The 12,511-nt window shown below is 45.5% G+C and overlaps 1 non-coding gene across 1 annotated transcript; it reads right to left on the bottom strand.

Annotated features, from left to right (window-relative positions):
• Positions 1-245: 245 nt before the first annotated feature.
• Positions 246-327, bottom strand: TRNAL-AAG (transfer RNA leucine (anticodon AAG)). The gene has a single exon. It is a non-coding gene; the product is annotated as a tRNA-Leu (tRNA).
• Positions 328-12,511: the final 12,184 nt, after the last annotated feature.

Raw genomic sequence — 12,511 nt, 5'->3', positions numbered from 1 at the left:
TGTTTCCCTGCAGGATTTGAGGTTTCTTGTCCCTTCCGGCGCTCCGTAGAAGCAATGACGTCAGTTATTGGTGAGGGTGGAAGTGGATTTTAATTGACTGAAACGTGTGGAAATTGTAAAAATAAATGAATTATGGTGAAATGAAGTGTAAAAAACGTAATAAATGTAAAACTATATATATATATATATATATATATATATATATATATATATATATATATAAAAAAAATATTTAAAAACATTCCTGGCAGCGGTGGGATTTGAACCCACGCCCCCGAAGAGACTGGAGCCTTAATCCAGCGCCTTAGACCGCTCGGCCACGCTACCTCATAAGTTTACATGGGCTGTACTGCAAATAAATAGAGTGCTCACCCCCTCAGCATGCTGTTTATAACCAGACGGAGCTTCGACCAGAGCGAGACGAGTCTAGACCGGGGACCTGCGCTAGTGTCAACTGAACCTGCGTCTGCAGACGGAAGATGCAGCCTAAAGCTCCGCCAAAGGAGGGCGCTGGTGGACCTTTGTAGACCGCGCTCTACATGGGGGTCACGTGGTAAGAGGCGAGCGCAGCGGAGGGATACCAACTCCACCCGGCGCAGTGAAGAGGTGAGGTGAGGTTTTGGCGCCAAGACGGAACTATTTCTGTTGGCGGCTGAACAAGTGTGTGGAAGTAGAAAAGGGGGCTCGTCATTCGTGTGGGGGGGAAAAATGGGAGGCATAACTAGTGTGTGGGCGAAAGTGGCGGCAGGACTATTGTGTGTGGGAGAAGATGGTGGCAGAGCTACTGTTTGGGGGAAGAAAATGGCAAAACTGCTGAGACAGGAAGAAATGGGGGCAGAACTAGAGTGTGTGGGCAGAAATTTGGGCTTTACTTCTGTCTGGGGGTAAAAAATGGCCTAACTAGTGTGCAGGGGGGGAAATGGAGGCACAGCTACAGTGTGGAGGCAAAACTTTGGTGCATACCAACTTTTTGGGGGCAAAAATTAGGGATGAGGGGGCATATAACTACTTTATGGGGGCATAACTATTGTGTGTAGGAGAATGGGGGCAAAAATGTGGTCATAGCTACAGTGTGGATGCAAAACTTGGGAGAATACCAACTTTGGGGCAAAAATTAGGAGTGAGGGGCATAACTATTGTGTGAGGAAATAACTACTCTATGGGGGCTTAACTATTGTGTGGGGGCAAAATGGGGTCATGGCTTCAATGTGGGGGCAAATATGGGGGTATAACTACTATGTGAAGGCAAAAATGGGGACTTAGCTACAGGGTGGGGGTAGACATTGAGGCTTTTCTACTGCATGAGGGAAAAATGGAGGCATGACTACTGTGCCGGGGAAAACAGGGACATTACTATATGGGCAAAAATGTGGGGGTATAACTATTATGTGGGGGCAAAAATGGGGCATGAGTAATGGGGACATAGCTACAGTGTGGAGTTAGAAATTAAGGCTTTTCTACTGCTTGAGGGCAAAATTGGGGCGTAACTACTGTGTGGGGACAAAGATTGGTAGCATAGCTATTGTGTGGGGGGAATACGGGCATAACCACTGTGTACTGTGTGGGGGCAATAAGGGGGACCATAACTACTTTGTACTGTGTGGGGGCAATAATGGGGACCATAACTACTGTGTGGCGGGCAAAAATGGAGGCATGCCTACAGTGTGGGAGCAACAAGGGGGAAAACATGTGAAGGCAAAAATGGGGACATAACTATTGTGTGGGGGAAAAATGGGAAATAACTGCTGTATGGGGCAAAATGGGGTTGTATTATTACTAGGGGTGTGAATCGCCAAGAATTTGGCGATTCGATTCGAATCGCGATACCAGTGTGGCGATTCGATATATCGCGATATATCGCGATACCGTCTAGGTGACGATACATCGCGATATATCGCCCACCTGGGAGCATTCATAGATCCCAATAGACGCCGCTGTCAGCTTTGACAGCGGCGATCTAGTACTCCGGTGCTGCAAAATAAAATAAAACACACTTTATCTTACCTGCCAACGAGCCCGCGGAGCTCCGGTACAGTCCGGTACAGGTGTTCGGTCCCCGGGCTGTATTCTTCTTACTTCCTGTTAGTCCGGCACGTCACATGGAGCTTCAGCCTATCACCAGCGGAGGCGGGACATCGCTGCGGCTGGTGATAGGCTGAAGCTCCATGTGACGTGCCGGACTAACAGGAAGTAAGAAGAATACAGCCCGGGGACCGAACACCTGTACCGGAGTGTACCGGAGCTCCGCGGGCTCGTTGGCAGGTAAGATAAAGTGTGTTTTATTAAAAATTCCACATCCCTAAAAGAATCGATTCAAAAATATTTTGAATCGATTCTGTATCGGCAAATGAAAAATCGCGATTATCGCGAGAATCGATTTTTTCTTACATCCCTAATTATTACACATACATGTTCCCTTAGGGGAGTAAAAAAAAGTGTTTAACCCTTAAAGGACAAAGCCCATTTTGGCCTTAAGGACTGGGCCAATTTTCATTTTTGCCTTTTCCTTTTTTCCTCCTCTCCTTTTAAAATCAATAACCCTTAAATTTTTTGATCTATAGACCCATATGAGGCTTTCATTTTACAATAAAATGTATGGCGCAACAAAAAAAAAATATATATATTATTTGCAGGTGGAAATTTATAAGAAAACTGCAATTTTGCAACTTTTGGGGGGTTTAGTGCAGTGCAATTTATGGTAAAAATGATGCATTATCTTTATTCTGTAGGTTAATGTGATTAAAACGATGCCCAATTTATATACTGTATTTATCAGGGTATACCACGCACCGGCCTGTAACACCCACCCTCATTTTACCAAGGATATTTGGGTAAAAAAAAGTTTTTTACCCAAATATCGTTGGTAAAATGAGGGTGCGTGTGTGTGCATGTGTATACCCCGATACACTGTTTCTGACCCCGCAGAAGCCCCCAGGAAAGGCAGGGGGAGAGAGGCCGTCGCTGCCCGCTTCTCTCCCCCTACCTTTCCTGCGGTCTAGAGCCCTGCTGCCGCCGCTTCTCTCCCCCTGCTATCGGCGCCGCTGCCGCTTCTCTCCCCCTGGCTGTCGCTGCTGCTGTCCCATTGCCGGCGCTGATAGCCAGGGGGAGAGAAGTGGCGCCGGCAATGGGGCAGCGGCGCCGATAGAAAGGAGGAGAGAAGGGGCAGCGGCACCCATTGCTGGCAACGCTGCCCCGTTGCCTCCCCCATCCCCAGTTGAATAATTACCTGTTGCCGGGGTCGGGTCTGCGCTGCTTCTGGCTTCCGGTGTGGCGTCCCCTGCTTCGTTGCTATGCGCTGCGCGGCGCAATGACGAGTGACGTCACTCGTCATTGCGTCTCGCAGCGCATAGCAATGACGCAGGGGACGCCACACCGGAGGCCAAAAGCAGCGCGGACCCGACCCCGGAAACAAGTAATTATACAACCGGGGATGGGGGAGGACACGGGGCAGCGGCGCCAACAATGGGTGCCGCTGCCCCTTCTCTACCCCTGTCTATTGGCGCCGCTGCCCCATTGCCAGCGCCGCTTCTCTCCCCCTGGCTATCGGCGCCTGCAATGGGGCAGCGGCACCGATAGCCAGGGGGAGAGAAGGGGCAGCGGCGCCAATAGCAGGGGGAGAGAAGCGGCGGCAGCAGGGCTCTAGACCCCAGGACAGGAAGGGGCAGAGAAGCCGGCAGTGGTGGCGGTCTCTGCACCTGCAAAAGCCGCTGCAGTTCATTGATTTAAAGCGCTTGCTTTAAATCATTTAACTGCAGTGGCTTATCGGCGTATAACACGCAAGTAGACTTTAGGCTAAATATTTTAGCCTAAAAAATGTGTGTTATACGCCGATAAATACGGTAGTTTTTCTATTATTGTACTTCTTAAAAAAATGCCAACTTTTTTTAAACAAAATTTGTATGCATAAAATTGTCATTATCTAAGCCCTATAACTTTTTTATTTTTCCATATACAGGGATTTATGAGGGCTCATTTTTTTGGATTTGTGATCTGCAGTTTTTATCAGTACAATTTTTATTTTGATGCTACGTTTTGATAGCTTTTTATGATTTTTTTTTTCAATATATGATGTGATTAAAAATCAGTATTTTCGGTATTTGGTATTTTTTTAGCGTTTATGCTGTTTACCGTGCGGGTTTAGAAACTTTATATTTTAATAGTTTGGCCATTTACGCACACGTAACTCATTAAGGACTCAGTGTTTTTCCATTTTTGCACTTTCGTTTTTTCCTCTTTACCTTTAAAAAATCATAACCCTTTCAATTTTGCACCTAAAAATCCATATGATGGCTTTTTTTTTGTGCCACCAATTCTACTTTGTAATGACATCAGTCATTTTACTCAAAATTGTACGACAAAATGGAAAAGAAAATAATTGCGCGACAAAATTGAAGAAAAAACGCCATTTTATAAATTTTGGGGGCTTCCGTTTCTACGCAGTGCATTTTTTAGTAAAAATAACACCTCATGATTATTCTGTAGGTCCATACGATAACAATGATCCCCTACTTATATAGGTTTGATTTTGTCGTACTTCTGGAAACAGTCATAACTACATGCAGGAAAATGTATATGTTTAAAATTGTCATATTCTGACCCCTATAACATTTTTATTTTACAGCGTATGTGGCGGTATGAGGGCTCATTTTTTGCACCCTGATCTGAAGTTTTTAGCGGTACCATTTTTTGTATTGATTGGACTTTTTGATCGCGTTTTATTCATTTTTTCATGAGATAAAAAGTGACCAAAAATACGCTATTTTGGACTTTTGAATTTTTTTGCGCGCATGCCATTGACCATGAGGTTTAAGTAACAATATATTTTTTATAATTCGGACATTTCCGCACGCGGCGATACCACATATGTTTATTTTTATTTACACTGATTTTTTTTGAATGGGAAAAGGGGGGGGGGGGTGATTCAAACTTTTATTAGGGATTAAATCATCTTTATTAACTTTTTTTCCACTTTTTTTTGCAGTGTTATAGCCCCCTCTAGTGGCTATAAAAAATTGCATGCCTTGATCTCTTACATTGTTCAATGGTGTCTCATAGGAAACCATTGATCAATCATTATGCCGCTTGACTGCTCATGCCTGGATCTCAGGCACTGAGCAGTCATTCGGCGATTGGACACCAGAAGGCAAGGTAGGAGACACTCCTCCTGTCTTACAGCTGTTCAGGATGCCACGATCCCGAACAGCCCCGTGAGCTAACCAGCAACATTTCATTTTGCCCAAAAGCGATCAAAAAGTCAGCTGTACACCAAATTGGTACTAACACAAACTACAGATAACGATGCAAAAACAAACGAGCCCCCACACACCTCCATAGCTGGAGAAAAAAATTATAGGAGTCAGAACAGAAATGTAGAAAAAAATGTAAACTTGTAAATGATTAAAAAACTAAAAAAAACAACAACTATATATATTGGGTATCATTGTAAATGTACTCACCTGAAGAATCAAGATGTCGGCTTGACCACATGGTGACCGGCATAAAAAAATTTCTTCTCCAATTTTGCCTCACAAATATTTTTTTTTCCTGTTTCAAAGCATATTTTATAAAAAAAAATTATGGGTGACATTACAAAGTACAATTGGTCCATCCACATAAAACCTTCATATTGCTCTGTAAATGGAAAAATAAAAGAGTTATGGTTCTCAAAGGGCAATGGGCACTGTCAGTTACAAAAAATTTTATACGTTTTGCGTCATGGCAAACATCATCGTCTAATATACTTCATAAGAAAATTGTATTTCTTTTTTTATAGAAATCACGGCTTATAATCCTGTCTGGCTGGAGCACAGCATCATCTTTGTTCACAGGCACAGACAAAGTCCAGTAAGTGAGGGTGGGACTATTGCTCCTCTGTGCTCACTCCTGTCCTTCAGACTGCAGCAGGGAGGAGGGGGTTACCGAGCAGCCTGCAGTGATTGGATGAGGAGACCCAGCAATCATGGGAAAATGCCCCTTTCAAAGCACAGAATGACAAACCAAGTAAACAACATAGACAAGGTATTTGTAAGAGAAATATAGGTCCTAAACATAAAAAACTATATGTACACGATCAGGATTAGGTACTGAGTAAGGGTGCGTTTACACCACGATTTTTCTATACAGTTTTCGGATACGTTTTTTTTTTTTTTTCTTTTAAACGTATGCAACCATACAGCAAACCGTGGCCATAGACTTTCCAATCAAAACCGTATGCACCATATTGTATATGGTTGTCTCTGTTTTTCAAACCACACGGTTTTTACCTTTTTTTTTCTGGACAGAAAACCGTGGCCTACCACGGTTTTTGGTCCGGGTGAAAAACCGTATTAAAACGTATACGTTTTTTTTTAACATGGGAGTCAATGGGAACCGTGCAGACCTGCATGTGCGTACGATTCCATCCAGTTTTCACCATACGGTTTTTGACTTTGCACAGTTTTTTTTCTTGGAATTTAATAAGTGAAACTTTATTCATAATGGAGTGAAAAGTTCAAAACGTGTACGTTTTTTTGCTTAACCCGATAACGACCAAGGACGAGTATAGACGTCCAGGTTGGCGGGCGTTCCCACACCTGGACGTCTATACTCGTCCATTATTCTCGTGGGTGCTGCCCAGTGCACCCACGAGATCGCGGCAGGGACTCGGCTGTATCACACAGCCGGGACCCTGCTGCACTGCCAGGACCGAAGTAAACTTTGGTCCCGGCAGTTTTAACCCTTACAGCCGCGGTCGGAAGTGACCGCGGGCTGTAAGTGTTATGACAGAGGGAGGGAGCTCCCTCTGTCACTCCTGCAGCACCCCGCATCGCGATCGCGGGGTGCTGCGTGTAATACGCGGCTGGCCGGGACCTGCCGCACTGCCGGGAGTGAAGTTCACTTCACTCCCGGCAGTTTAACCCTTACAGCCGCGGTCAGAAGTGACCGCGTGCTGTAAGGAGTTCTGACAGAGGGAGGGGGCTCCCTCTGTCTCCTCTGCAGCACCCTGCAGCGCGATTGCGGGGTGCTGCTTCATACCTGGGCAGCCGGGGGTCCTACAAAGACCCCCAGGTCTGCCCTGGGTATTGCCTGAAAGGACGTGCCAGAGGCACGTCCTAATATGCTGCCTGCTAGTGAAAACTGGCAGGCAGCATATAACTATAATGCTTTGGAATACTAAGTATTCCAAAGCATTAAAAAGTGTAAAAATAAATAAAAAAATAAAATAAAAGTGTCAAAATAAATAAAAATGTAATAAAAGTGTAAAAAAAAAAAAAAAATATATATATATATATAATATATATTATATATATATATTAAAAATACATTTATTAAATGAATCTAATTTAAAAAAAATGCATAATGTGTAGGATCGCATTGGCGGACATCCCCAGCATGTAATATGCTGCGGATGTCCACCATGTGATCCTACACATTATGCAACAGTCACGGTAATGAGCTCCCTGCTGCGGCTGGGTAGCTTTGTGTGTCCACTCATAGCGGCGGATTTCCCGCCAGCAGTCATGAGCGGACACACTGAGCTACCCAGCCGCAGCAGTGATGGATATATTCGGGTGCTTATTCCCACAACATGGCGGATATATCCATCAGGACCCTTAACTGTCACAGACAGACGCGTTATACCCCCTGATGACCAAGGACTAATCAGAGAGGTCCCTGCTGCAGCCAATAACTTGTAGGAGTGCGGTATATAAATGGGGTCACTTGTGGGGGTGGGGGTACTGTTCTGCCCTGAAAGCCAAATGGCGCTCCTCTCCTTCTGAGTCCTACCACGCGGCCAAGGAACCATATATGGCCAAAGCGGGGGTATTTCCGAACATGGGACAAGCAGCTAAATAAAATATAGGGTGCATTTCTTTCAATATCAGAAGTGATGTACAAAAAATATGCCCCCCAAATGATGCATTTGTGAAAAATTGCAAATTTCAAATTTTTAACACTGACTTTGTAATAATTCCTGCCAAAAAACTATGGTGTTAAAATACTCACTGTACCCCCTAGCGAATACCTTGAGGGGTCTAGTTTTTAAAATGGGGTCATTTGGGGGGTGTTCCTATGTTCTACTACCTTTTAATTTCTGCAAACCTTGCATAGCATACAAAAAAAGATGTACTTTTCAAATTTTCAAAATTTTCAAAATTTCAAGTTAAATTGTTAGGCTTCTAACTAATTTAAAATGTTAATTAAAAACAAAAAAAATGATGTCAAAATAAAGTAGACGTCTGAAAGTATAAGTTTCATAAACTATTTGGTCAGTAAGTATAAATATATGCAACCTATTAGTGTTAAAATAGCAAAAAAACATAATTTTTTGTCAAAATTTCATGATTTTTTGCATTATAAAAAAAAACTACAAATGATATCGGCGTACTTTTACTATGTACATGAAGGACAACTTGTGACAAAAAAACAATGTCAGAATTATCGTGATTGGCAAAACGTTACCAGAGTTATTCTCTAATAAAGACAGACATCCCCGATTTGAAAAAACAGGCCTGGTCTTTCAAGGGCGTACAGGTTTATTTGTATTGGTCCTTAAGGGGTTAAAAAACGGATGCAACAGGACATCATTTTTCAAACCGTATACAGTTTTCAACCGTATACAGATAAAACTTTGTACACACGTTTTGATACAGTTTAGTCAGGTTTTGAGGAATTTGTTTTTTTTTCAATCAAAAACCTGATAAAAAAAACTGTATTGCAAAAACCTGGTGTGAACCCACCCTAACATGACTTTATTTTGTTTGTGGGATATGACAGGTACGCTTTAAATGCAGCAGGGCACTTCATGACTTCTCTGCAGCTTTATTTATTATACCTGTGCTATGACATCATAACGCTTGCATCTGACATCATTACATGTTCTTTTTTTCTATGCTGTGATATCCCAGTGTAGTGACTTTTTGGCCCGCCTAATCCCTTTACTGTATCATCACTGTGTGCATTATCCTTATACTGAGAAATTAGTGAATACTTCTGCTGCAATGTCACTAAGTAATTCATCCTTGTACTGTGACATCACTGTGCACACTATCCTTGTACTGTGACATCACTGTGCACACTATCCTTGTACTGTGACATCACTGTGCACATTATCCTTGTACTGTGACATCACTGTGCACACTATTCTTGTACTGTGACATCACCGTGTGTTAGGGCTCTGCTCCCAGCAGTGCAGCTGTTTGCATTGCGGGACTTGCTCGCATGCGAACCCTGGACTGCCGATTACCGCCCACCCGTCCTGTTTTGTCCCCGCTGGACCTTCTGCTCACATTGCGGGATGTGATCGCTTGCGAGCCCCGCTCTGTTCCTCTCCTCCAGCTCGTCCCTGCCGACGCGCACGTCGGCTTTTGTGAATTTAAAGGGCCAGTGCACCAATAATTGGTGCTTTTCCAAAACAAATCCTATTTAGTTCCGGCACTTCCCCTGTTGCCTGCCGGATTTTTGTGCCTTAGTTGCCAAGAGAAAGCATATATTTGTGTCATGCCTTGCTGTGTATCTGATCCCTTATATATGTATACTTACCTTGCTCCTGTGCCGCCTGCCATCTGACCTCTTTCTACGTGACCGGACCTTGCTTCTTTGCTGCCTGTCCTGACCTCCTGTCTGTCCTGACTACGTCTGTGCCTCATCCTTCCTGTGCCACGTTATACCTCGGCTGCCTGTGGGGATGAGTCGTATCAGGGGTAGTGACCTGGGTGCCACCTGCCGCAGCAAGTCCATCACGCTTTGTGGTGGGCTCTGGTGAAAACCGGCAGCACCTTAGACTCTGCTCCTTATCTTCCTTAACAGGTCAGTGGATCCACCTAACCACAGCCGTTACAGTAAGATCCGGCCATGGATCCCGCCAAGGTTGCTCTGCCCAGTGTGTCTGATCTCTTGGCAATTGTTGCACATCAGTCCGTGCAGATTGAGCAGCAAGCACAGCAGTTGTCTCACCTTACCGCACTGATGCAGCAGTTTCTCTCCTCACAACAGCCTCAACCAGCTTCAGCGGAACCTTCAGTGTCATCAGCTCCAATTTCTTCCAGCAGCTTTAAGATTTATCTTTTCCTTCCAAGTATGACAGAGATCCCAAGTTGTGTAGAGGTTTTGTCGCTTAGTGCTCTATGCATCTGGAACTCTTGGCTTACCAGTTCCCTACAGAACGTGCTAGAGTGGCGTTCGTCATAAGTCTTCGGTCTGGCAAAGCTCTGGCCTGGGCTAGATCGTAATGATCCATTGACTGCTAACCGGTCCTTCCTCGCAGAATTCTGCAATGTCTTTGAAGAACCGTGCGGGTTTCCTCAGCTGAGACAGCTCTGTTGAATCTCTGTCAAGGGAACTCTTCTGTAGGGGATTACGCGGTACAATTCCGCATCCTGGCATCCGAACTGTCTTGGAATGATGAGGCCTTGTGGGCTACTTTCAAAAAAGGACTTACTAGTAGAATCAAGGATGCCCTTGCAGCACAAGACCTTCCGACTTCCCTGAGTGACCTAAACAACTTGGCCACTCGAATTGATGTCCGATTTTCTGAGAGATAGGAAGAGCTTCGTCGCGAAAGCGAGCCTGTCTGAACATGTCAGTTCCCTCACCTAGCACCAGTGTTCCAGTGCTCCTGTGCCACCTGCTGTCTGACCTCCTGCTACGTGGCCTGACCTTGCTACTTTGCCGCCTGTCCTGACCTCCTGCTTGTCCTGACTACGTCTGTGCCTCATCCTTCCTGTGCCACGTTATACCTTGTACTGTGACATCACTTTGCACACTATTCTTGTACTGTGACGTCACTGTGCACACTATCTTTGTACTGTGACATCACTGTGCACACTATCCTTGTACTGTGACATCACGGTGCACACTATCTTTGTACCATGACATGACTGTGCACACTATCTTTGTACTGTGAGATCACTGTGCACAATATCCTTTTACTGTGACATCACTGTGCACGCTATCCTTGTACTGTGCCATCACTGTGCACACTATCCTTGTACTGTGAGATCACTGTGCACAATATCCTTGTACTGGGACATCACTGTGCACAATATACTTGTACTGTGACATCACCGTGCACACTATCATTGTACTGTTACTACTTTGTGCACACAAAATCTACAATTACTCTGTACTATGACATGACTATGTGCTGTCACGATTCGGCTTACGGGTTGTGGATCCGCTGTGTCAGCGAGGGATTGGCGTGGACCGTGCTAGTGGACCGGTTCTAAGAGGCTACTGGTTTTCACCAGAGCCCGCCGCAAAGCGGGATGGTCTTGCTGCGGCAGTAGCAACCAGGTCGTATCCACTAGCAACGGCTCAACCTCGCTGACTGCTGAGAAGGCGTGGGACAGAAGGACTAGGCAGAGGCTAGGTCAGACGTAGCAGAAGGTCGGGGGCAGGCGGCAAGGTTCGTAGTCAGGATGGATAGCAGAAGTTCAGGTACACAGGCTTTGGACACACTAAACGCTTTCACTGGCACAAGGCAACAAGATCCGGCAAGGGAGTGCAAGGGAGGAGATCAGATATAGCCAGGGAGCAGGTGGGAGCCAATTAAGCTGATTGGGCCAGGCACCAATCATTGGTGCGCTGGCCCTTTAAGTCGCAGAGAGCTGGCGCGCGCGCGCCCTAGAGAGCGGAGCCGCGCGCGCCAGCAAATGACAGCAGGGGACCGGGACGGGTAAGTGACCTGGGATGCGATTCGCGAGCGGGCGCGTCCCGCTGTGCGAATCGCATCCCCGACGGCCATAACAGTGCAGCGCTCCCGGTCAGCGGGACTGACCGGGGCGCTGCGGGGAGAGAGACGCCGTGAGCGCTCCGGGGAGGAGCGGGGACCCGGAGCGCTAGGCGTAACATGTGCATTATTCCTTTGCATAAGGTAGAAAGTAATCATATTGGGGGAGATTTATCAAAACATGTCCATGTCCAGAGAAAAAGTTGCTGTGTTGCCCAAAGCAACCAATCAGATTGCTTCTTTCATTTTTTAGAGGCCTTTTCAAAAATTAAAGAATGCACGCGCTCTGCCTGCGGTCAGCGCTCTGCATGCGGTCAGCGCTCCGGTTTTACAGATCAGCGGACATCAGATGACCACACAGCCAATCATCGGCCCCAGTAATCATGCTCTGTGGAGACATAACTCTTATTTTTCTATTCACAGACCCATATGAGGCTTGTTTTTTGCATGACCAACTGTACTTTGTAATGACATCACTCATTTTACCATAAAATTTACCAGGAAAAACTGCAATTTCACAACTTCTGACAACAGATCACAGCATCTGCGGCAATGCGGTCGTTAAAGTGCATAATTGGATCGCCCGCGGCACTGCCGCGGGGATCTGATCATCCGGCATAGAAGCCCTCCGGAGGTCCCCTTATCTGCTCTGGCCGTCATCCCGGGGTCTTCTCCTCTGGTCTAAAATCGAGCAGACCAGAGAAGAAGATCGCCGATAATACTGAACAATTCTATGCCTATAAAAAGTACAGATCACGGCACACAAAATGAGCCCTCATACAGCTCCGTATACGGAAAAAT

This window comes from Hyla sarda, chromosome 4 (genome assembly GCF_029499605.1).
Source record: "Hyla sarda isolate aHylSar1 chromosome 4, aHylSar1.hap1, whole genome shotgun sequence".
NCBI lineage: Eukaryota > Metazoa > Chordata > Amphibia > Anura > Hylidae > Hyla > Hyla sarda.
This window is presented reverse-complemented; position numbering and strand designations above follow the sequence as displayed.